The 19,414-nt window shown below is 47.2% G+C and overlaps 1 pseudogene; it reads left to right on the top strand.

The window, feature by feature from the left end:
* LOC139274135 (zinc finger protein 721-like) overlaps positions 1 to 19,414 on the top strand; it is a 176,741-nt pseudogene that overhangs the window by 30,619 nt on the left and 126,708 nt on the right.

Below are 19,414 nucleotides of genomic sequence, written 5' to 3'. Positions count from 1 at the left end.
TACTGTGTTTTGGGCAGTGGGGGGGGTGTTACTGTGTTTTGGGCAGTGGCGGGGGGGTGTTACTGTGTTTTGGGCAGTGGGGGGGGGGTTGTTACTGTGTTTTGGGCAGTGGGGGAGGGGGTGTTACTGTGTTTTGGGCAGTGGGGGGGGTGTTACCATGTTTTGGGCAGTGGGGGGGGTGTTACTGTGTTTTGGGCAGTGGTGGGGGGGGTGTTACCATGTTTTGGGCAGTGGGGGGTGGTTACTGTGTTTTGGGCAGTGGGGGGGGGTGTTACTGTGTTTTGGGCAGTGGGGGGTGGTTACTGTGTTTTGGGCAGTGGGGGGGGGTGTTACTGTGTTTTGGGCAGTGGCGGGGGGGTGTTACTGTGTTTTGGCAGTGGGGGGGGGTGTTACTGTGTTTTGGGCAGTGGGGGGGCGTGTTACTGTGTTTTGGGCAGTGGAGGGGGGGTGTTACTGTGTTTTGGGCAGTGGGGGGGCGTGTTACTGTGTTTTGGGCAGTGGAGGGGGGGTGTTACTGTGTTTTGGGCAGTGGAGGGGGGCTGTTACTGTGTTTTGGGCAGTGGGGGAGCGTGTTACTGTGTTTTGGGCAGTGGGGGGTGGTTACTGTGTTTTGGGCAGTGGGGGGGGGTGTTACTGTGTTTTGGGCAGTGGCGGGGGGGTGTTACTGTGTTTTGGCAGTGGGGGGGGTGTTACTGTGTTTTGGGCAGTGGGGGGGCGTGTTACTGTGTTTTGGGCAGTGGAGGGGGGGTGTTACTGTGTTTTGGCAGTGGGGGGGGGTGTTACTGTGTTTTGGGCAGTGGGGGGGCGTGTTACTGTGTTTTGGGCAGTGGGGGGGGGGTGTTACTGTGTTTTGGGCAGTGGGGGGGGGGTGTTACTGTGTTTTGGGCAGTGGGGGGGCGTGTTACTGTGTTTTGGGCAGTGGGGGGGGGGGTGTTACTGTGTTTTGGGCAGTGGGGGGGCGTGTTACTGTGTTTTGGGCAGTGGGGGGGGGGTGTTACTGTGTTTTGGGCAGTGGGGGGGCGTGTTACTGTGTTTTGGGCAGTGGAGGGGGGGTGTTACTGTGTTTTGGGCAGTGGAGGGAGGGGTGTTACTGTGTTTTGGGCAGTGTGGGGGGTTTATTTCTCGGGCTTTCAGTGAACACTGGTCGCCACCGTTTGTTGGCACTCTCTGTTTTTCAGAGATTCCCGATTTTATTTTATTATTTTAAATGTAATTTTTGTGCGACTATATCCGGCCTCGGGCCCTGGGTCAGGGTGTGCGGGGGGCGGGGGTTAATGTGGTTTTCGGGATGGTGTCTCGGGTCATTCGGTGGTTTGTGTGTTTGGGCCTAGTGCCGATGATCAGCCTTGGGCTGGATTTCTGTGTGGCTCGGGATGGAGGCAGGGTGGAGCAGAAGTCCTGTTGTTCCCGGGTGTGGTGTATGTAGCTAACCTGCATTGGTGAGCCCCATGGCTTCCTCCATAACGCCAGCATGGTGCTGCTTGATTGGCCCCCCTCAGCGGACTCTGAGTTCCAGGATACCGAGGTCCGTGCTCTCTGCCCCGGGCAGAGCCACGTTCTGCAGTTTTGTCCGTGGTGGGTGCTATCCTGTGGACAGTGCCTGCCGGGTTCGAGACTGTGTGGATTATTTGCTTGGTGCTGCAAGTCGAGGTCATATGTGCCCGGCTGATGGTGATGGCCTTTGTCAGAGTGACTGTGGGCTCCGTGGCTAACAGCTTGTGAAGGAGGCCCTCGTGGCCAATCCTCATAATGAAAACTTCCCGCAACGCCTCGTCAAGGTGTGCGCCTAAGTCACACGGCGCCGCGAGTCTCCTGAGGTCCGCAGCATATTTGGTGATATCCTGGCCCTCAGGTCTGCAGTGATGGTAAAATTTGTATCTGGCCGTGAGGATGCTCTCCTTCGGTTTCAACTGGTCACGAATTAGTTCAGTCAGCTCCTCGTATGACTTGTCCCTGGCGCTCCCGGGTGCCAGCAAATACATGACGAGACAGTAAATCTCATCTCCACAACTGGAGAGCAATATCGCCTTGCACTTATCTCTCATTGCGTCTGTGTCCTCCGTCAGGTCGTTTGCTGTGAAGTAGTACTCGAGCCTTTCCGTAAAGGCCTCCCAATCATTGCCCACGGTAAAATCCTTTAGCGAGCCCAGAGTAGCCATGGTTGCGTGGAGTTCATCCCATCCTTGTCGCCAATGTGGTATATGTAGCACACAAATCACTGACTCCACACGGTCTGGTGTAAATCTAACTGCTGTGACCTTCGTCCTTTATTGTTCAGCTCCAGAGTGCCTCTCGGGTCAGCCTTTTATATTGCCTGTTGCAGGTACTTCCAGGTTTCCCACCACAGCGCCCTCTGTGCTGTACCATTCTGCTTACATTACATTTAAGGTACCAGGACGATACATACATCAATACATAACACCGGGGAAGGGATCAGCCTCCGGGTTTTTTAGGTTGTTTTTAAGTCACTGTTATGTTCTTTGGGGAGATTGAGTTTTGTACTTTGATGGTCTGACTTTTATTTTTGGATTTTTAATTTAATGATTGTTTAATAACAACAAATGACATTGTTTTAACTGTTTAGGTGAGGGTTGTGTTTATGGATGATGGGGGGGGCGGTTTAGGACGCACTTTGTTCTTGTTTTTCAGTGTATTTCTGTCTGTGTACACTCCGGTACCACGGCAATAATGATCTGTTGTGGGACAACAAGGGGACAAAGACATCAGGGCCTGGCGGCACACAGTGACATTATTGATTCTAACTAATGGGACAGTTAGAGCTGGGACAGGAGCACCGTGGGTCCGAAATCTGGATAGAGTGAGAGAGAAATCCACCAGGGATTGGGAGGAAAGGTCCGGGGGAATTTATACTCACTCCATGATCCGCGTCTCGGTAGCTGATTGTAGTCTCTCGGCCTAACGTTTCACCCTGACTGGGGGTTCAAGGGTCAGAGAGTATTAGATCGAAAACCTTACAGTGAGAGGTTATGAAGGGTTTAGAGCTCCTTACCTTCCACTCGGTCAGTCAAAACGAGAAGGGCTGTGAGGAGGGACAAGAACTATTTAAACCTCCTGCTTCTCTCAGTGATGTGGTGTTAATTGTTTGCTTTGTCTGGTCTTATGGTTCTTATTTCTTCTTCTGATGTGTTCTCTCTGTATGGTCTGTTGTCCTATCTGTTTGTTCAGTGAAAATGTAGAGGCCCGCCTTCTCTTTGTTCGTGTGTAGCATGTGATGCCTCACCTAGTTGAATGTCCGTGGTTTGGGGTAGGGATTTTTTGTGGGAGGGGTCTAATATTTTCATTTTCTACTGGTTTGTTTGTTTCTTTTCTGCCATATATCTTCTTTTCCCTTACTTTCCATAAATTTTTGTTTTTTGATTTAAATAATTAAAAAAAATTATACATTTTTTTTGTTATTGTTTAGGGGGTTGGTTCTGTATTATTCCTATTACTGTCTTAGTTTTGCTATCTGTTTTTATATTTCGTGCTAGTTTACTTTCATAGTCTACCTTCCCTTTCTTAATCATTTTTTTAGTCATTCTTTGCTGGTTTTTAAAAGCTTCCCAATCTTCTGTCCTCCCACTAGTTTTGGCCACTTTGTATGCCCTTGTTTTAATTTGGATACCGTCCTTTATTTCTTTAGTTAGCCACGCATGGCTATTTTTTTCTTTTACACCCTTTCCTCCTCACTTGAATGTATCTTTCTTGAGAGTTATGAACTAGCTCCTTAAATGTACGCCACTATTCATCAACCGTCCTACACTTTAATCTATTTTCCCAGTCCACTTTATCCAACTCTGCCCTCATACCTTTGTAGTCTCCTTTATCCTTTTGAGATCCAACTTTCTCGTCCCCCCCTCATCTGAATTTGAAATTCAGCCATGCTATGGTCACTCATTCCAAGGGGATCCTTTACTAGGAGATTGTTTATTAATCCTGTCTCATTACACAGGACTAGATCTAAGATAGCCAGCCCCCTGGTTGGTTCCGTTACATATTGCTCAAGGAACCCGTCCCTTACGCACTCTATGAATTCTTCCTCAAGGCTATCCTGACCAGTTTGATTTGTCCAATAAATACGGAGGTTAAAATCACCCATGGTTATTGCTGTTCCCTTTTTACAAGCCCTCTCTATTTCTTGGATTATACTCCGACCAACAGAGTTGCTACTGTTAGGGGGCCTATAGACGACGCCCACCAGTGACTTTTTCCCCTTATTATTCCTTATTTCCACCCAAACTGTTTCAACATCCTGATCATTTGAGCCAATGTCATTTCTCACTATTGCAGTGATTCCATCCTTTATCAACACAGCTATTTTGTTTCCCTGGAGTTCCTATTATGAGTTTCAGAAACTTCGGTGCCAAGTGGACCAGGTGTTTAAAGATTTCCCTCTTTCCATGTTGCTGTTAGTTAAAGGTACAGAGATTGATTTCCCCCTCATTATGCATCTTTAGTAGTTAAACAAAAATCCTTCCTGTTCGTAGTGAGTCACATTCTGCACTGGGGGAGACGGCTGGTGACTTCAGCCTTTAAAATACTCCTCCTCTTTTTCAAATCCCTCCAAGGCCTCGCCCTCCCTATCTCTGTAACCTCCTCCAGCCCACCAACCCTCTTAATAAGGAGAAACAATTTTCAGTGTCAGAAGGGTCGGTAACCAGAGTGGAGTTGAGGTAGAAGATCAGCCATGATCTTACTAAATGGTGGAGCAGGCTCGAGGGGCCAATGGGGCTACTCCTGCTCCAATTTCTTGTGTTCTTAAAGGGTAGTGGAAATGTAGAACTCGATGTTTCCCATATAACTGAGGCTGGGGGCCAATTGAACAGGCTCAAGGGGCCGAATGGCCTATTCCTCTTTCTATGTTCTACTTACAGTGACGACTTTTGTAAACAGCTTTTACAGGGGTTTAGAAGGGGAGGATATGCCGAGGGCATTAAACCTCGGCCCCTCCTGTTACTATGACTCAGTCACACTGGTCAGTGCCTGTACCCACTGTGCCATTGGGAGGATAGTCCAGTGACCCTGCTGGAAAATGCATGTGTGAGGCCTCGGGTGAGGACAGTGGAATAGCCTGTCGACACTCACTGTCGAGGTTCACACATGGACATTGGGCACATGGGTCCCATATTGGAGAGAAACTGGTGAGTGTAGAACTAAACCCAGCCAGCGTCAGCACTTTCCGGGGAGGGGAACCAGTGAGTGTAGAACTGAACCCAGCCAGAGTCAGACATTAGTGAACCAGTTGGATTTTTACGACAATCCGGCCGCTTTCAAGGTCACTTTGTTGTAATGCCGGCCCCACAAATCAGCAGATTCATTAAGTTCAAATTACTAACCTGCCTCTTTGTGGGTTCTCTCTCACACTCCCTTTTTCCTGTTTTAAATTAATTTTACAAGGTAGTGGAAGGGGAGGATTTACAGACGGCAAACTCAAATCACACACCGCATCAAGATCTGACAGCGTCACTCGATTCATCGGGACCTGAATATTATCAGCCTCTCAATATGGAAGCAAAAAGCACCGTTGACAGTGGGGAGAAAGTGTACACATGTTCTGTGTGTGGACATGGCTTCAGCCGAATCTCTGGCCTATCGAGACACAAGCGCAGTCACACCGGGGAGAGGCTGTTCACTTGCTCTGAGTGTGGGAAGGGATTCACTCAGTTATCCGACCTTCTGATACACCAATGAGTTCACACTGGGGAGAGAACGTTCACCTGCTCCAAGTGTGGGAAGCGATTCACTCGTTCATCCATCCTGTTGACACACCAGCGAGTTCACAAGTGACTGCAGGGGATGGATTCTGCTGTTGTTGCTGCTGTTAATCACATCCAGGACTGAACCATGTTCATTCTGACAGTTGGGGTTTGTTTCTGCTGATGTTGTTAACCCTATAACTGGGCTGGAGTTTAATATTCTGGATGAATGGTAAATAAATCAGCTTTGCTTTAAACACATTGCTGTGGATTTTTGTCTTTCCCACCTGAGTGTTTAGCATCACCTGGCTGGAGCTCAGAGAGGACAATCTGGGGGGAGGATTGTACGGGTGAACCAGAACTTCAGCCTGGACACAGTCCTTCAGAGAGAGGGGCAAACGGCACTTTGGCCTTTATCGTCTGTCTGCACTGACAACAAAGTCGCCGTGCAGGTTAATCTTGAGCTGTGTAAGAAATGTGTCCCAGCCGCTCTCTTCCATTGTTCAGACTCCTGGGCATGGAACAGAAGGCTCCTTTAGGAATGAACCCCAGTGCTTTGTTTGCTTTTTAAAATGGCCGTATTAACCCGCGTCGCTACTTTTAGTGATTTGTGAATCTGTACCCCTCGATCCCTTTGCTCCTCGGCCCCATTTAGACTCTTATTTCCCAAATAGAATGTAGCCTCCTTATTCTTCCTACCAAAACGCACCACCTCACACTGATCTATACTGAAATTCATTTGCCAATTACACACGCATTTTGCAAACTTATTAACGTCTTGCATTTTGTCACAGTCTTCCTCAGTATTAACTCTACCTCCCAATTTGTGTCATCTAAAAATTTTGGAATTGTACTTCTGATTCCCGAGTCCAAATCCTTTATGTAATTGGCAAACAACAGCGGTCCCAGCACCGATCCCTGTGGAACACCACTGCCCACCTATTGCCAGAACAGTGGTCCCAGCACCGATCCCTGTGGAACACCACTGCCCACCTATTGCCAGAACAGTGGTCCCAGCAGTGATCCCTGTGGAACACCACCTCCCACCTATTGCCAGAAAGTGGTCCCAGCACCGATCCCTGTGGAACACCACCTCCCACCTATTTCCAGAACAGTGGTCCCAGCACCGATCCCTGTGGAACACCACCTCCCACCTTTTGCCAGTCTTAGTAGCTACTCTTAACCCTACTCTCTGTTTCCTGTTTTGTAACCAGCTTGCTATCCACAACAGTATGTAAGATCTGCAAGATGACTAAGGTCAGGCCGCATGGAGTGAAGCCAGGCAGCAGAATGGATGGAAAGATGACTGCAAAACAGGAATCATTTGCTGGAGTTGTGGGCAGTTTTTTGCCAGATTTCCATCCATTCTGTTACCTGACCTTTGACTCCACACGACCTGACCGTGGGCATTTTGTAAGACCGTACATACTGCAGACACAGTGCACCAGTGGTGGGAGGGGGTGGATATTGAGTCCTGTGGCAGGAGCATTGATGAAGTGGATTTCTCGGTGAGTTTTGAGGTAGCGCTAGTGGAGTTTTTCACCACTTTACAGTTTTTAAAATAAAAATCTTATTGCCAGTTTATTAAAGCCATTAAAAGCCTCTCGGGTCGCACAATAAAATGAGGCCTCATAGCTTTCCATCAGAGTTAGCATCACAGTTAGAAAGCATTTAGTGACTGAGCCAGACAGGGCCGGGCCTAAGGTGCGAGTTAATGATGGAAAAATGGCGGCCAGCGTACTTGGCTCCAGGACTGAGAACCCGGGCACTCAGGTCTGTGTATCATTGATTGATGAATTTTGTTCATTGCCCAGTCTCAGTCGCAATGGTGGGTCATCCTGCTGTCCAGACGAGGCGGGGATCCCCAATGGAGGGTTCTCTATGCAGGAGTCCTTCCCTGCACCATTGGGGATCTGGGGTGGAGAGTGTTGCATGGAACAGTCGCGTGAAACAGTTTTTATTATTAATAATAATAACTTTTATTTGTGTAGCACCTTTAACGTAGTAAAATGTTCCAAGGCGCTTCACAGCAGTGTTACAGGACACAACACATACATAAAACATAGAAACATAGAAAATAGGTGCAGGAGTAGGCCATTCGGCCCTTCGAGCCTGCACCGCCATTCAACAAGATCATGGTTGATCACCCACCCTAGCACCTCCCCCCCCACGCCCCCTCCACACACCCCCGACCCCCCCACCCGCAAGGACCACATCCAACTCCCTCCCGAACACATCCAATGACCTGGCATCAACAACTTTCCGCGGCAGGGAACCCCACAGGCCAACAACTCCCCAAGTGAAGAAGTCTCTCCCCATTCCAGCCCCAAACAGCCCACCACCCCCCATCCCAAGACCATGCCCCTAATTTAACACTGAGCCACAAAAGAAGAAATTAACGCAGATGACCGAAAGCTTTAAGAGGTAAGTTTTAAGAAGTGTCTTAAAGGAGGAAAGACAGGTAGAGACGGAGGTTTAGGGAGGGAGTTCCAGAGCTTAGGACCCAAACAGCTGAAAGCACGGCCACCGATGGTTGAGCAGTTATAATGAGGGATGTTCAAGAGGGCAGAATTTGAGGAGCACAGACATTTTGTGGGGTGGTGAAGCTGAAAGACAGTGAGGGACAAGGCCATGAGTGATTTGTAAACAAGGATGAGAATATTTAACCGGGAGCCAATGTAGGTCAGCTCCCTGTTAAACAATGCCTCAATTTCAATATTCTCATCTTTGTTTACAAATCAGGGTGATGGGTGATCGTGGCTTAGTGAGAGTTAGGACACAAGCTGCTGAGTTTTGGATGACCTCAAGTTTGTGGTGTAATGTAGAATGTGGGAGGCCGGCCAGGAGTGAGTTGGAGTAGTCAAGTCTAGAGTTAACCAATGCATGGATGAGGGTTTCAGCAGCAAGAGAGCCGTTCTTATCGCCCTTCCAGACTCCAAGGCCGGTTTTGTTTTTTGCAGCCTAGAGTGAATCCCCACACACACAGCAGGTGAACGGCCTCCCCCGGTGTGACTGCGTCGATGAGTTTCCAGCCAGGATAGGAAATTGAATCCCTTCCCACAGTCCCCACATTCCCACAGTTTCTCTGTGGTGCAGGTGTCCTTGTGTCTCTGCAGCTTGGATGATCAGTTGAAGCCTGGTCCACACACACGACACATGTACGGTTTCTCCCCGCTGTGAATGGAGCGAGGTTTTTTCAGGCTGTGTAACTGGTTAAAGCTCCTTCCACAATCAGTGCACTGGAACACTCTCACTCGGGTGTGTGCGTCTCGGTGCTTTTCCAGTCACACTGATGTTTGAAATCTTTTCACACAGACAGAACAGACAAACATTTCTCATTCTATATTCAAAGGCGATGATATTCAGCTCCTGATTAATCGAGTGACTCTGTCAGATCTTGTTTCGTTTGAGTTTCCCGTCTGCAAAACCTCCCCTTCTAATACCCTGTAAAAGGAGTTTACAAAAGTCATCACTAAGTACAGGATAGAAATTCAGAACAGACAATTCTAGTTTCTATGGAACATTCTTTCCTGTCTTGCTCCTCCAAAGCTGTAAATCCCTGTCCCATACACTCTCCCTCCTGCCTGTGCTGAAGTCCAAACCCATTGCACCATCTCCAAAATTTTCCCTTTCGTTCAACTTCTCTCCCTCCCCTGAAGGTGCTGACTCTGTCTGGGTTCAGTTCTACACTCACTGGTTCCCCTCCTTCCCCTCCCCTGAAGGTGCTGACTCTGGCTGGGTTCAGTTCTACACTCACTGGTTCCCCTCCCCTGAAGGTACTGACTCTGGCTGGGTTCAGTTCTACACTCACTGGTTCCCCTCCTTCCCCTCCCCTGAAGGTACTGACTCTGGCTGGGTTCAGTTCTACACTCACTGGTTCCCCTCCCTCTCCTCCCTTGAAGGTGCTGACTCTGGCTGGGTTCAGTTCCACACTCACTGTTTCCCCATGTTTTGTGAGGTGCTTCGGGCACTTTATTAGACACACACAGCAGAAGCACATTAATGTGATGGGAGATCACTGACTCATGAGCAGCCAGCGGAGTAGAGCCTCCTGAAAATCCAATCTTTTTACAGCCAGTATTAATGTTTTTCTACGATAAAGGCGCTATATAAATAAAAGTTATATTATTATTACAGGAGCTGGGTCACGGGAAAAGTCCCATTAAAATCAGTGATACATTTGTTAAATTAAAAATAGTAATTTCATCTTATTTTCTAGATGCTTTCTGACCATTGCACATTTTTCCTCCATTGACAGATGCTCCCTGACCAGTCCCCATTTCTCCATTTACAGACACTCCGTGACCAGTCCCCAGTTCTCCTCCATTTACAGACGCTCCCTGACCAGTCCCCATTTCGCCTTCATTTACAGACACTCCCTGACCAGTCCACATTTCTCCTCCATTTACAGACACTCCCTGACCAGTCCCCATTTCTCCATTTACAGACGCTCCCTGACCAGTCCCATTTCTCCTCCATTTACAGACGCTCCCTGACCAGTCCCCATTTCTCCTCCATTTACAGACGCTCCCTGACCAGTCCCCATTGCTCCTCAATTTACAGACGCTCCCTGACCAGTCCCCATTTCTCCATTTACAGACACTCCCTGACCAGTCCCCATTTCTCCATTTACAGACACTTCCTGACCAGGCCCCATTTCTCCTCCATTTACAGACATTCCCTGACCAGTCCCCATTTCTCCATTTACAGACACTCCCTGACCAGTTCCCATTTCTCCTCCATTTACAGACACTCCCTGACCAGTCCCCATTTCTCCATTTACAGACACTCCCTGACCAGACCCCATTTCTCCTCTATTTACAGACACTCCCTGACCAGTCCCCATTTCTCCTCCATTTACAGACACTCCCTGACCAGTCCCCATTTCTCCTCCATTTACAGACACTCCCTGACCAGTCCCTATTTCTCCATTTACAGACACTCTCTGACCAGTCCCCATTTCTCCTAAATTTACAGACATTCCCTGACCAGTCCCCATTTCTCCATTTACAGACATTCCCTGACCAGTCCACATTTCTCCTCCATTTACAGACACTCCCTGACCAGTCCCCATTTCTCCATTTACAGACGCTCCCTGACCAGTCCCATTTCTCCTCCATTTACAGACGCTCCCTGACCAGTCCCCATTTCTCCTCCATTTACAGACGCTCCCTGACCAGTCCCCATTTCTCCATTTACAGACACTTCCTGACCAGTCCCCATTTCTCCTCCATTTACAGATGTTCCCTAACCAGTCCCACTTTCTCCATTTACAGACAATCCCTGACCAGTCCCCATTTCTCCTCCATTTAGACATTCCCTGACCAGTCCCCATTTCTCCATTTACAGACACTCCCTGACCAGTTCCCATTTCTCCTCCATTTACAGACACTCCCTGCCCAGTCCCCATTTCTCCATTTACAGACACTCCCTGACCAGACCCCATTTCTCCTCTATTTACAGACACTCCCTGACCAGTCCCCATTTCTCCTCCATTTACAGACACTCCCTGACCAGTCCCCATTTCTCCTCCATTTACAGACACTCCCTGACCAGTCCCTATTTCTCCATTTACAGACACTCGCTGACCAGTCCCCATTTCTCCTAAATTTACAGACATTCCCTGACCAGTCCCCATTTCTCCATTTACAGACATTCTCTGACCAGTCCACATTTCTCCTCCATTTACAGACACTCCCTGACCAGTCCCCATTTCTCCATTTACAGACGCTCCCTGACCAGTCATATTTCTCCTCCATTTACAGACGCTCCCTGACCAGTCCCCATTTCTCCTCCATTTACAGACACTCCCTGACCAGTCCCCATTTCTCGTCCATTTACAGACACTCCCTGACCAATCCCCATTTCTCGTCCATTTATAGACACTCCCTGACCAGTCCCCATTTCTCCTCCATTTACAGACACTCCCTGACCAATCCCCATTTATCCTCCATTTACAGACGTTCCCTGACCAGTCCCCAGTTCTCCTCCATTTACAGACGTTCCCTGACCAGTCCCCATTTCTCCATTTACAGACATTCCCTGACCAGTCCCCATTTCTCCTCCATTTACAGACACTCCCTGACCAGTCCCCATTTCTCCTCCATTTACAGACACTCCCTGACCAGTCCCCATTTCTCCATTTACAGACGCTCCCTGACCAGTCCCTATTTCTCCATTTACAGACGCTCCCTGACCAGTCCCCATTTCTCCTCCATTTACGGACACTCCCTGACCAATCCCCATTTCTCCTACATTTACAGACACTCCCTGACCAGTCCCCATTTCTCCATTTACAGACACTCCCTGACCAGTCCCCATTTCTCCATTTACAGACACTCCCTGACCAGTCCCCATTTCTCCATTTACAGACGCTCCCTGACCAGTCCCTATTTTTCCATTTACAGACGCTCCCTGACCAGTCCCCATTTCTCCTCCATTTACGGACACTCCCTGACCAGTCCCCATTTCTCCTCCATTTACAGACACTCCCTGACCAGTCCCCATTTCTCCTCCATTTACAGACACTCCCTGACCAGTCCCTATTTCTCCATTTACAGACACTCGCTGACCAGTCCCCATTTCTCCTAAATTTACAGACATTCCCTGACCAGTCCCCATTTCTCCATTTACAGACATTCTCTGACCAGTCCACATTTCTCCTCCATTTACAGACACTCCCTGACCAGTCCCCATTTCTCCATTTACAGACGCTCCCTGACCAGTCATATTTCTCCTCCATTTACAGACGCTCCCTGACCAGTCCCCATTTCTCCTCCATTTACAGACACTCCCTGACCAGTCCCCATTTCTCGTCCATTTACAGACACTCCCTGACCAATCCCCATTTCTCGTCCATTTATAGACACTCCCTGACCAGTCCCCATTTCTCCTCCATTTACAGACACTCCCTGACCAATCCCCATTTATCCTCCATTTACAGACGTTCCCTGACCAGTCCCCAGTTCTCCTCCATTTACAGACGTTCCCTGACCAGTCCCCATTTCTCCATTTACAGACATTCCCTGACCAGTCCCCATTTCTCCTCCATTTACAGACACTCCCTGACCAGTCCCCATTTCTCCTCCATTTACAGACACTCCCTGACCAGTCCCCATTTCTCCATTTACAGACGCTCCCTGACCAGTCCCTATTTCTCCATTTACAGACGCTCCCTGACCAGTCCCCATTTCTCCTCCATTTACGGACACTCCCTGACCAATCCCCATTTCTCCTACATTTACAGACACTCCCTGACCAGTCCCCATTTCTCCATTTACAGACACTCCCTGACCAGTCCCCATTTCTCCATTTACAGACACTCCCTGACCAGTCCCCATTTCTCCATTTACAGACGCTCCCTGACCAGTCCCTATTTTTCCATTTACAGACGCTCCCTGACCAGTCCCCATTTCTCCTCCATTTACGGACACTCCCTGACCAGTCCCCATTTCTCCTCCATTTACAGACACTCCCTGACCAGTCCCCATTTCTCCATTTACAGACGCTCCCTGACCAGTCTCCATTTCTCCTCCATTTACGGACACTCCCTCACCAATCCCCATTTCTCCTACATTTACAGACGCTCCCTGACTCGCTGGAGATTCCTCAGCACATCCCGGTTGTCCTACAGTTTGTGTCTTAAACTGGCGGGTAGTTGTGGGGAGGTGAATAATTTGGAGTGTTTTCTCTCAAACTCCAGGAGGAAACGGGACCTTTCTGGTTGTGGCTTTAAACAGATGGAACCCTGTAGGGTGGAGCAAACATTGCAGCATTTGTTTGTGAAATGTATTCAGCCAGGACAGACAGCAGGGTTTCAGGAAATAACACAGTGCAGTGAGAAAGAAAATACAGTGGATGTTGTGTAGATGGATTGTCAAAAGGTGTTTGTTAAGGTGCCGGACAGGAAGCTTGTTGATCAAATTAAGGCTCACAGTATTGAAGGGAGTGGGACAGCGTGGACAGGAAGTTGGGTAAAGGGCAGAAAACAGAGAGTAGTGGTTAATGGATGTTCTTCAGACTGGAGGGATGTAAACAGTGGTGTCCCCAGGGTCAGTGTTGGGACCAATGCTCTTCTCAATACAGAGAAATGATCTGGACTTGGGTATATGGGGCACACGATCAAGATCTCCAGGGTACACCATAAAGGGCCCATGGCCAATTGTGAAGTGGATCTTCATTGTGTCAATACAAAGGTTAGTAATTGGGGCAGGTAGATGTGAAATTAAATTTAATGCAGAGAAATGTGCTGTGATAGATTTTGGGAGGAAGAAAAAGGGAGGAAATATACATTAAATGGTAAAATTTTCAATGGAGTAGAGGAGCAGAGAGATTTAGGGTTGTAAGATTCTAGCTAATTCCTTATCTTATTAACACACAGACATAAGAAATAGGAGCAGGAGTAGGCCATCTGGCTCCTCGAGCCTGCTCCACCATTCAATAAGATCATGGCTGATCTGATCCTGGCCTCAACTCCACTTCCCTACCCAGTCCCCATAACCCTTGACTCCTTTATCTTTCAAAACTCTGTCTATCTCCACCTTAAATATATTCAATGATTATTATTAGCAACTTTAATATCTTAAGAAATATAATTTGAGCAGATTCTCTGTTCTCTACCACATCAGAGTAAACATGCAAGTCCCGCGTGTCCACAGTAAATGACACGGGGTCAGCCTGCTGGAAGGAACCTCGGGTGCCCTGAGCTTGATCTCCGGTGTCTCCAGTCCCGACTGCCCCATTACATCAGTCTCCCCTCACTTTTATACCCTGCAGTGATCCACCTCTGGCACCGACTCTTCTTTGTCTTCTCTGCTGGGTTTGGGCAGGAAGTGAGGAAAAGACACCTGGAAACATAGAAACATAGAAAATAGGTGCAGGAGTAGGCCATTCAGAACTTCGAGCCTGCACCACCATTCGATAAGATCATTGCTGATCATTCCCTCAGTACCCCTTTCGTGCTTTCTCTCCATACCCCTTAATCCCTTTAACCATAAGGGCCATATCTAATTCCCTCTTGAATATATCCAATGAACTGGCATCAACGACTCTCTGCGGCAGGGAATTCCACAGGTTAACAACTTTCTGAGTGAAGAAGTTTCTCCTCATCTCAGTCCTAAATGGCTTACCCATTATCCTAAGACTGTGTCCACTAGTTCTGGACTTTTACCCAACATCGGGAACCATCTACCTGCATTTAACCTCTCCAGTCCCGTCAGAATCTTTTATGTTTCTACGAGATCCCCTCTCATCCTTCTAAACTCTAAAGTGTAAAGGCCCAGTTGATCCAGTCTCTCCTCATATGTCAGTCCGGCCATCCCGGGAATCAGTCTGGTGAACCTTCGCTGCACTCCCTCAATAGCAAGAACATCCTTCCTCAGATTAGGAGACCAAAATTGAACACAATATTCCAGGTGAGGCCTCACTAAGGCCCTGTACAACTGCAGTAAGACCTCCCTGCTCCTATACGCAAATCATAGAACATAAGAACATAAGAATTAGGAACAGGAGTAGGCCATCTAGCTCCTCGAGCCTGCTCCGCCATTCAACAAGATCATGGCTGATCTGGCCGTGGACTCAGCTCCACTTACCCACCTGCTCCCCATAACCCTTAATTCCCTTATTGGTTAAAAATGTATCTATCTGTAATTTGAATACATTCAATGAGCTAGCCTCAACTGCTTCCTTGGGCAAAGAATTCCACAGATTTACAACACTCTGGGAGAAGAAATTCCTTCTCAACTCGGTTTTAAATTGGCTCCCCCGTATTTTGAGGCTGTGTCCCCTAGTTCTAGTCTTGCCAACCAGTGGAAACAACCTCTCTGCCTCTATCTTGTCTATCCCTTTCATTATTTTAAATGTTTCTATAAGATCACCCCTCATCCTTCTGAACTCCAATGAGTAAAGACCCAGTCTACTCAATCTATTATCATAAGGTAACCCTTTCATCTCCAGAATCAGCCTAGTGAATTGTCTCATCCCCTCCAAAGCTAGTATGTTCTTCCTTAAGTAAGGTGACCAAAACTGCACCCAGTACTCCAGGTGTGGCCTCACCAATACCCTGTACAGTTGTAGCAGGGACCTCCCTGCTTTTGTACTCCATCCCTCTCGCAATGAAGGCCAACATTCCATTCGCCTTCCTGTTGCACCTGCAAACTAACTCTTTGGGATTCATGTACAAGGAGTTAGTCTGTGGCTCATTGGGCAGCACTCTCACCTCTGAGTCAGAAGGTTGTAGGTTCAAGTCCCACTCCAGAGACCTGAGCATAAAAATCCAGGCTGACACTCCAGTGCAGTACTGTCAAATTATTTTGTTATTGTCATATTGCTGTGGGAGCTTGCTGTGCATTTCCTACATTACAACAGTGATTACACTTAAAGAAAAAGTACTTTCCTAAAAGAGTTCATGTACAAGGTCCCTCTGCACTGCAGCATGTTGTAATTTCTCCCCATTCAAATAATATTCCCTTTTACTGTTTTTTTTCCCAAGGTGGATGACCTCACATTTTCTGACATTGTATTCCATCTGCCAAACCTTAGCCCATTCACTTAACCTATCTAAATCTCTTTGCAGTCTCTCTGTGTCCACTACACAACCCGCTTTCCCACTAATCTTTGTGTCATCTGCAAATTTTGTTACACTACACTCTGTCCCCTCTTCCAGGTCATCTATGTATATTGTAAACAGTTGTGGTTCCAGCACTGATCCCTGTGGCACACCATTAACCACCGATTTCCAACCCGAAAAGGACCCATTTATTTCAACTCTCTGCTTTCTGTTAGCCAGCTAATTCTCGATCCATGCTAATACATTTCCTCTGACTCCGCGTACCTTTATCTTCTGCAGTAACCTTTTGTGTGGCACCTTATCGAATGCCTTTTGGAAATCTAAATACACCACATCCCTCGGTACACCTCTATCCACCATGCTCATTATATCCTCAAAGAATTCCAGTAAATTAATTAAACATGATTTCCCCTTCATGAATTCATGTTGCGTCTGCTTGATTGCACTATTCCTATCTGGATGTCCCGCTATTTCTTCCTTAACGATAGCTTCAAGCATTTTCCCCACTACAGATGTTAAACTAATCAGCCTATAGTTACCTGCCTTTTGTCTGCCCCCTTTTTTTAAACAGAGGCGTTACATTAGCTGCTTTCCAATCCGCTGGTAACTCCCCAGAGTCCAGAGAATTTTGGTAGATTATAACGAATGCATCTGCTATAACTTCTGCCATCTCTTCTAATACCCTGGGATGTATTTCATCAGGACCAGGGGACTTGTCTGCCCTGAGTCCCATTAGCCTGTCCAGCACTAGCCCCTAGTGATAGTGATTATCTCAAGGTCCTCCCTTCCCACATTCCCATGACCAGCAATTTTTGGTATGGTTTTTGTGTCTTCCACTGTGAAGACTGAAGCAATATAATTGTTTAAGGTCTCAGCCATTTCCACATTTCCCATTATTAAATCCCCCTTCTCATCTTCTAAGTGACCAACATTTACTTTAGTTACTCTTTTCCGTTTTATACATCGGTAAAAGCTTTTACTATCTGTTTTTATGTTTTGCGCAAGTTTACTTTCGTAATCTATCTTTCCTTTCTTTATTGCTTTCTTAGTTATTCTTTGCTGTCGTTTAAAATTTTCCCAATCTTCTAGTTTCCCACTAACCTTGGCCACCTTATACGCATTGGTTTGTAATTTGATACTCTCCTTTATTTCCTTGGTTATCCACGGCTGGTTATCCCTTCTCTTACCGCCCTTCTTTTTCACTGGAATATATTTTTGTTGAGCACTATGAAAGAGCTCCTTAAAAGTCCTCCACTGTTCCTCAATTGTGTTCCTAGTGTACTTTAGCCAACTCTGCCCTCATCCCAGTGTAGTCCCCTTTGTTTAAGCATAGTACGCTCGTTTGAGACGCTACTTCCTCACCCTCAATCTGTATTACAATTTCAACCATACTGTGATCACTCATTCCGAGAGGATCTTTTACTAGGAGATCGTTTAGTATTCCTGTCTCATTATACAGGACGAGATCTAAGATAGCTTGCTCTCTTGTAGGTTCTGTAACATACTGTTCTAAGAAGCAATCCCCTAGCTACAAAGGCCAACATAACATTTGCCTTCTTTACCGCCTGCTGAACCTGTATGCCAACTTTCAATGACTGATGAACCATTGACACCAGGTCTCGTTGCAACTCCCCTTTTCCTAATCTGCCACCATTCAGATAATATTCTGTCTTCGCGTTTTTGCCCCCAAAGTGGATAATCTCACATTTATCCACATTATACTGCATCTGCCATGCATTTGCCCACTCACCTAACCTGTCCAAGTCACCTTGCAGCCTCTTAGCGTCCTCCTCACAGCTCACACCGCCACCCAGTTTAGTGTCATCCGCAAACTTGGAGATATTACACTCAATTCCTTCATGTAAATCATTAATGTATCTTGTAAAGAGCTGGGGTCCCAACACTGAGCCCTGCGGCACTCCACTAGTCACTGCCTGCCATTCTGAAAAGGACCCGTTTATCCCGACTCTCTGCTTCCTGTTTACCAACCAGTTCTCTATCCACGACAGTACGAGGGGATTTGAGTACAGGGGCAGGGAGGTGTTGCTCCAGTGGTACAGGGCCTTGGTGAGGCCACACCTGGAGTATTGTGTACAGTTTTGGTCTCCTAACTTGAGGAAGGACATTCTTGCTATTGAGGGAGTGCAGCGAAGATTCACCAGACTGATTCCCGGGATGGTGGGACTGACCTATCAAGAAAGACTGGATCAACTGGGCTTGTATTCACTGGAGTTCAGAAGAATGAGAGGGGACCTCATGGAAACATTTAAAATTCTGACGGGTTTAGACAGGTTAGATGCAGGAAGAATGTTCCCAATGTTGGGGAAGTCCAGAACCAGGGGTCACAGTCTGAGGATAAGGGGTAAGCCATTTAGGACCGAGATGAGGAGAAACTTCTTCACCCAGAGAGTGGTGAACCTGTGGAATTCTCTACCACAGAAAGTAGTTGAGGCCAATTCACTAAATATATTCAAAAGGGAGTTAGATGAAGTCCTTACTACTCGGGGGATCAAGGGTTATGGCAAGAAAGCAGGAAGTGGGTACTGAAGTTTCATGTTCAGCCATGAACTCATTGAATGGCGGTGCAGGCTAGAAGGGCTGAATGGCCTGCTCCTGCACCTATTTTCTATGTTTCTATGTTTTTTCTATGTTACCCCCAATACCATGTGCTTTGATTTTGAACACCAATCTCTTGTGTGGGACCTTGTCAAAAGCCTTTTGAAAGTCCAAATACACCACATCCACTGGTTTTCCCTTGCCCACTCTGCTAGTTACATCCTCAAAAAATTGCAGAAGATTTGTCAAACATGATTTCCCTTTCATAAATCCATGCTGACTTGGACCGATCCTGTCACTGCTTTCCAAATGCGCTGCTATTTCATCCTTAATAATTGATTCCAACATTTTCCCAACCACTGATGTCAGGCTAACGAGCCTATAATTACCTCCTTTCTCTCTCCCTCCCTTTTTAAAAAGTGGTGTTACATTAGCTACCCTCCAGTCAATAGGAACTGATCCAGAGTCGATAGACTGTTGGAAAATGATCACCAATGCATCCACTATTTCTAGGGCCACTTCCTTAAGTACTCTGGCAGACTATCAGGCCCCGGGGATTTATCAGCCTTCAATCCCATCAATTTCCCGCCTAATA

This window comes from Pristiophorus japonicus, chromosome 9 (assembly GCF_044704955.1).
Source record: "Pristiophorus japonicus isolate sPriJap1 chromosome 9, sPriJap1.hap1, whole genome shotgun sequence".
Lineage (NCBI taxonomy): Eukaryota > Metazoa > Chordata > Chondrichthyes > Pristiophoridae > Pristiophorus > Pristiophorus japonicus.
This window is presented reverse-complemented; position numbering and strand designations above follow the sequence as displayed.